The following is a 7,782-nucleotide window of genomic DNA, read 5'->3' on the forward strand; positions in this document are numbered from 1 at the left end:
CTAGCCACGATATGACGATATTCATGTAGCAGCAGCAATAAAAATAATCTTCGTCTGCCCAGAATCTTTTATGAATTATCATTGCAATTCACAGTGTACGCACGCTGTCCGTACTGTTCAGATGAAAACATTTGGTCGACAGCGAGTATTACATAAACGCACGGTGATATTTATGTTTCGGAATATCGGGTACAAAGTTCAAGTCTTCTCAAGAAGATTTTCATTTTATTCATTCGTTCAGTTTTTCCAATGCACTTGAAATTTAAGTTGGAATTGATTCAGTATTTATTGTGGCACAGTGATTTTCTGAATAAAAGTTTGCTCAATTTTTTTGAGCCCACACCTACTTTTTGCAGTTACAGCTTTTAATTTCCGTGCAAAATAAATCCCTTCCTTAAAGAAGTCATAATTTATTGTCGGACATAATTAATAAATTTGCATCAGTTAATTAGTTATGATTGACAGACTGGGAAAGAATAATCGATAGCATAGGTGGAGAACAGAGTAAGAATAGTTCTGTGTCCCCGCTAGTACTCAGACGGCTTATTGCACCTTCATGTGGCCATTGGAAGAAGATGTTGCAAAACTATAGGCCCAAAAATAAATGTCTTGCCTCCACTACTTTTAACCGTTGTATCTAACTTACTATTAAGACCACATTATTTATATTCTTCTTTTGTTTCGCAACAAATTTAAACAAAGACCACGATGTTATTGCGACGTAGCTACCAAAAAACTACACTCCTGGAAATGGAAAAAAGAACACATTGACACCGGTGTGTCAGACCCACCATACTTGCTCCTGACACTGCGAGAGGGCTGTACAAGCAATGATCACACGCACGGCACAGCGGACACACCAGGAACCGCGGTGTTGGCCGTCGAATGGCGCTAGCTGCGCAGCATTTGTGCACCGCCGCCGTCAGTGTCAGCCAGTTTGCCGTGCCATACGGAGCTCCATCGCAGTCTTTAACACTGGTAGCATGCCGCGACAGCGTGGACGTGAACCGTATGTGCAGTTGACGGACTTTGAGCGAGGGCGTATAGTGGGCATGTGGGAGGCCGGGTGGACGTACCGCCGAACTGCTCAACACGTGGGGCGTGAGGTCTCCACAGTACATCGATGTTGTCGCCAGTGGTCGGCGGAAGGTGCACGTGCCCGTCGACCTGGGACCGGACCGCAGCGACGCACGGATGCACGCCAAGACCGTAGGATCCTACGCAGTGCCGTAGGGGACCGCACCGCCACTTCCCAGCAAATTAGGGACACTGTTGCTCCTGGGGTATCGGCGAGGACCATTCGCAACCGTCTCCATGAAGCTGGGCTACGGTCCCGCACACCGTTAGGCCGTCTTCCGCTCACGCCCCAACATCGTGCAGCCCGCCTCCAGTGGTGTCGCGACAGGCGCGAATGGAGGGACGAATGGAGACGTGTCGTCTTCAGCGATGAGAGTCGCTTCTGCCTTGGTGCCAATGATGGTCGTATGCGTGTTTGGCGCCGTGCAGGTGAGCGCCACAATCAGGACTGCATACGACCGAGGCACACAGGGCCAACACCCGGCATCATGGTGTGGGGAGCGATCTCCTACACTGGCCTTACACCACTGGTGATCGTCGAGGGGACACTGAATAGTGCACGGTACATCCAAACCGTCATCGAACCCATCGTTCTACCATTCCTAGACCGGCAAGGGAACTTGCTGTTCCAACAGGACAATGCACGTCCGCATGTATCACGTGCCACTCAACGTGCTCTAGAAGGTGTAAGTCAACTACCCTGGCCAGCAAGATCTCCGGATCTGTCCCCCATTGAGCATGTTTAGGACTGGATGAAGCGTCGTCTCACGCGGTCTGCACGTCCAGCACGAACGCTGGTCCAACTGCGGCGCCAGGTGGAAATGGCATGGCAAGCCGTTCCACAGGACTACATCCAGCATCTCTACGATCGTCTCCATGGGAGAATAGCAGCCTGCATTGCTGCGAAAGGTGGATATACACTGTACTAGTGCCGACATTGTGCATGCTCTGTTGCCTGTGTCTATGTGCCTGTGGTTCTGTCAGTGTGATCATGTGATGTATCTGACCCCAGGAATGTGTCAATAAAGTTTCCCCTTCCTGGGACAATGAATTCACGGTGCTCTTATTTCAATTTCCAGGAGTGTATAAACAAAGGTGATCCACGTGTGCAGCTGAATATGTTCCGTCAAAGACTCTGAACAAGAGCAATACCAATTTATTATTCTATGAACATTTTTCATTCACTTGTGATGTCAGAAGAACACATTAAGAGCGAAATGTGTGTGTGCTCGAGGAACAGCTTTGAACGGGAAAACGGAATACTTCGGCAGACATTTAAAATATTAGTAGACTCTCTTTTGGCTTGAGCCGGCCTGTAATAAAACTGTAGAAAACGACGAAAAAGGTCACTCGGGAGATGCTGAGTTTGGGATTCATTGTTTTAAAGAATTTCAGTGAGGAGCAGTAAATATAAAGCACAAAAGAGAACGGATTTTAAACCATGAGCGTACTGCTTGACTCATAAGAAATGTTGACAGCTCATTTAGAAATGTTGCAGGACAGGATGTCTGCGTAAATGGGAGCGTGTTATTTCCGGTTCAAGGAATGTTAAAGGAGGCTGTTGTACCAAGCGTGCTCTAGTGCAAGTTTTAGAGCGGTCAAAACATTTAACGGCTGGAGCAGGTACATGGCGGTAAGCTAGGCCGACTTAGACAGCAGGCACCGATGCATCTTCATTGCTATGCAGCGCCATGAGAGACTGAGGTGCAAATTCCAAAAAGCAGTACCTACAAAAATGATGTGCATCCATCACAGTATGTGAAACGATATTGACGGTAAAATAATTACAGTAAAGTATTGAAATTTTGGAAATACATTTGTCTATGTAACATATTTAAGTGATTAACAATCCAAGATCACAGGTTAACAGAAGAGCGAGATGAGAAATTGCAAATGTGAAATTCTGTTACATTAACAACCGGTGTAACTTCCAGTATAACGCACGCAAGCAAGCAAAAGTGAATGCATCGTGTTGTATAGGTTCCGGGTGTCAGTTTCTGGGGTGGATTTCCACGCCTGTTGCACGTGGTCGGTCAGTACTGGGAGGGTTAATGCTGTTCGTGGATGGCTCTGGAGTTATCTTCCGATGACGTCCCATAAGTGCTCGATTGGAGACAGATCTGCTGATCGAGCAGGCCAAGGTGTGTGTGTGGTCTTCAGTCCACAGACTGGTTTGATGCAGCTCTCCATGCCACTCTATCCTGTGGAAGCTTCTTTATCTCCCAGTACCTACTGCAACCTACATCCTTCTGAATCTGCTTAGTGTATTCATCTCTTGGTCTCCCTCTACGATTTTTACCCTCCACTCTGCCCTCCAATACTAAATTGGTGATCCCTTGATGCCTCAGAACATGTCCTACCAACCGATCCCCTCTTCTAGTCAAGTTGTGCCTCATTACTTATGTGATCTACCCATCTAATCTTCAGCATTCTTCTGTAGCACCACATTTCAAGAGCTTCTATTCTCTTCTTGTCTAAACTATTAATCGTCCACGTTTCACATCAGTACATGGCTACACTCCATACAAATACTTTCAGAAACGACTTCCTGACACTTAAATCTATACTCGAAGTTAACAAATTTCTCTTCTTCAGAAACGCTTTACTTGCCATTGGCAGTCTACATTTTATATCCTCTCTATTTCGAACGTCATCGGTTATTTTGCTCCCCAAATAGCAAAACTCCTTTACTACTTTAAGTGTCTCATTTCCTAATCTAATACCCTCAGCATCACCCGACTTAATTCGACTACATTCCATTATCCTCGTTTTGCTTTTGTTGATGTTCATCTTATATCCTCCTTTCAAGACAATATCCATTCCATTCAACTGTTCTTCCAAGTCCTTTGCTGTATCTGACAGAATTACAATGTCAGCGGTGAACCTCAAAGTTTTTACTTCTTCTCCGTGGATTTTAATACCTACTCCGAACTTTTCTTTCGTTTTCTTTACTGCTTGCTCAATATACAGATTGAATAACATCGGAGATAGGCGACAACCCTGTCTCACTCCCTTCCCAACCACTGCTTCCCTTTCATGCCCCTCGACTCTTGTAACTGCCAAGGTAACATGTCGATACTCTGTAGTGAATATTGGATTAGAACAGCGCTATGGGGTGAGCGTTATCCTGTTAGAAAACAGCCCCAGGAATGCTCTTCATGAATGGCAACACAACAGGTTTGCAGTCAGGGTGCGCGGGATACCTACGACAGTGTCCTGCTGTCATACGAAGTCGCACCGCAGACCATAACTCCAAGTGCCCGTCCAGGGTGTACAGGCCGTCAACTGGCTCCTCCTAACCAACACGTAGCCGTGACTGTCACCAAGGGAGAACCAGTTTCCATCGGAAAACACAACGGACCTCAACCCTGTCCTCCAATGAGCTCTTGCTTGACACCACCGAAGTCGCAAATGGCGATACTTTGGAGTCAGTAGGATGCACGCTGAAGGGTATCTGGCTCGGAGGCGTCATTGAGGCGACAAATCTGCAACACTTCGTTGTGTCATTGTGGAGCCAACTGCTGTTCAAATTGCTGCTGCAGATGCAGTACGATGCGCCAGAGCCATATGCCGCACATGATGGTTTTCCTTGTCGGTAGTGCCATATGGCCGTCCGGAGTCCGGTCTTCTTGCAACAGTACATTCTCGTGATTACCGCTACCAGCGATCTTGTACAAAGTCTATATGGCTCTAGGCTGCTGAGGTATTCAGTCCCCAGAGGCTACATTCCTGCCAAGTCTTTCTGCAGTATCGTTGAAGGAACATCCAGCTCCTCGTAGCCCTAATAGGCGACCTCGTTTAAACTCAGTGAGGTGTTGATAATAGGGTGTTTGTCGCCTTAAAGACGTTACTGACTATCGTCTACTAGCCACATCCTGTCTCAAAGGAAACTAACGCTCACGCCCGTTACAAAGTGTATTTAAAGCAAACTTGATTTGCATCCTCATAGTGGCACTAATAGTGCCGCTCTTATGCGAGTGGCATGATATCTGAATGCACATCATCTTCCACATGTAGAAACACTCCTGCCAACTTTCGTTTACTCCTCCTACTTGGTATCGCGATTTTTTCCGTCAGTGTAGTTCACATTATTCTCGAAACTTCCACATCCTTACTTAAAATTAAAAATGTGGATATTACACTACTGGCCATTAAAATTGCTACACCGAGAAGAAATGCATTTGATAAACGGGTATTCATTAGACAAATATATTTTACTAGAATTGTCATTATTATTTTCACGCAATTTGGGTGCATACATCCTGAGAAATCAGTACCCAGAACAACCACCTCTGGCCGTAATAACGGCCTTGATACGCCTGGGCATTGGGTCAAACAGAGCTTGGATGGCGTGTACAAGTACAGCTGCCCATGCAGCTTCAACACGATACCACAGTTCTACAAGAGCAGTGGCTGCCGTATTGTGACGAGCGAGATGCTCGGCCACCATTGACCACACGTTTTCAATTGGTGAGAGGTCTGGAGAATGTGCTGGCCAGGGCAGCGGTTGAAGATTTACTGTATCCAGAAAGGCCCGTACAGGACCTGCAACATGTGGTCGTGCATTATCCTGCTGAAATGTAGGGTTTCGCAGGGATCGAATGACGGGTAGAGACACGGGCCGTAACACATCTGAAATCTAACGTCCACTGTTCAAAGCGCCGTCAATACGAACAAGAGGTGACCGAGACGTGTAACCAATGGCACCCCATACCATTACGCCAGGTGATGCCGAATACACGCTTCCAATATGCGTTCACCGCGATGTCGCCAAAAACGGATGCGACCATCATGATGCTGTAAACAAAACCGGGACTCATCCGTAAAATCGGCGTTTTGCGATTCATGCACCCAGGTTCGTCGTTGAGCACACCATCGCAGGCGCTCGTGTCTGTGATGAAGCGTCAAGGGTAACCGCAGCCATGGTCTCCGAGCTGATAGTCCAAGCTGCTGCAAACGTCGTCGAACTGTTCGTTCAGATGGTTGTTGTCTTGCAAACGTCCCGATCTGCGTGACTCAGGGATCGAGACGTGGCTGCACAATCCGTTACAGCCATGCGGATAAGATGCCTGCCATCTCGACTGCTATTGATACGAGGCCGTTGGGATCCAGCACGGCGTTCCGTATGCCTCTTTTGAACCCACCGATTCCATATTCTGTTAACCGCCATTGGATCTCGACCAACGCGAGCAGCAATGTCGGGATACGATAAACCGCAATCGCGATAGGTTACAATCCGACCTTTATCAAAGTCGGAAACGTGATGGTACGCATTTCTCTTCCTTACACGAGGCATTACAACAACGTTTCACCAGGCAACGCCGGTCAACTGCTGTTTGTGTACGAGAAATCGGTTGGAAACTTTCCTCATGTCAGGACGTTGTAGGTGTCGCCACCGGCGCCAACCTTGTGTGAATGCTCTTAAAAGCTAATCATTTGCATAAAACAGCATCTTCTTCCTGTCGGTTAAATTTCGCGTCTGTAGCACGTCATCTTCGAGGTGTAGCAATTTTAATGGCCAGTAGTGTATTTACAGCCTAAGTTAGCAACAGAACAGTCACGTTAACATAATGCTTTAAGACAAGGTATTCACTTTAAATATGTGGTGTTTGACAAAATTTGATCCACATCTGAGTGCGACTTAATAGAAAACTATTTTTGCTAATGCTGGCCGATTGGCCCAAAAGTTTTAATTATTGTTGTGAAAGTCTTCAGTCTGAAGAGTGGTCTGATGCAGCTCTCCGTGCTAGCCTGTCCTATGCAAGCCTCTTCATCTCTGTATAACTACCGCGAACTATATACATTTGAACCTGTTTACCGTATTCAAGCCTTGATCTCAATCCCCAGTTCTTAACTCCATCACCTACAGATTTAGATACATTACAAAATTAACAATTCCTTGATCTCTCAAGATATATCCCATTAATCCCTTCTTTTAGCAAGTTATTCCGCAAATTTCTTTTCTTCCTAATCGCCTCCTTTTCCTAATACTGAATTCCAGTCGCCCACCCCAATTAAATTTTCGTCTTCATTAACTACCTGAATAAATTCCTTTGTCTCATCATACATTCTGTCAATCTGTTAATCATCTGCGGAGATAACTGGCATACAAACTTGTACTATTGTTGTGGGTATAGCTTTCACGCCTATCTGAGCAGTTTGTGGCAGTTTTCTCGAATTTCTGTTTTCTTATTCGTTATTAGACCTACTGCTCCACACAACTACATAAGTTCGTTTCGATAACTCTGTACTGGTCTTTCTACTACTACAGTTCACTCATTCCCCCTACATCAAATTTTATCGCCATTATTTCAGGTTTTTAAATTCTTATAACGCAGAAACCCGATTAAGAAATCTGCCGATTCACCCTACGTCCCGTAGAACGTCAGTCTTGTCTTCTCGCTGATCATCTCGCCCTCAACAGTGCCACCCCGGAGATCCTGATAGAGAACTGTTTTACTTCCCAAGTATCTTGCCGCGTACGATAACATCATCTTTAAGCCATACAGTGGAGCTGTATCCCCTCTGGGGAAAAAGTCAGGGCTGTAGTTTACCCAGCTCTTAGCCGTTCACAGAACCAGATCTGTCAATCTCCCAGACTGTTGCCCCTGCAACTACTTACAATGCTGTTTCCCCCTCTTTAGGACCCACAGGCTAGTCTGGCTTCTCCACAGGCACCCATCGGCTGTGGTTGCACCTACGATA

The sequence above is a fragment of the Schistocerca americana genome, chromosome 4 (genome assembly GCF_021461395.2).
Source record: "Schistocerca americana isolate TAMUIC-IGC-003095 chromosome 4, iqSchAmer2.1, whole genome shotgun sequence".
NCBI classification, from domain to species: Eukaryota; Metazoa; Arthropoda; class Insecta; order Orthoptera; family Acrididae; genus Schistocerca; species Schistocerca americana.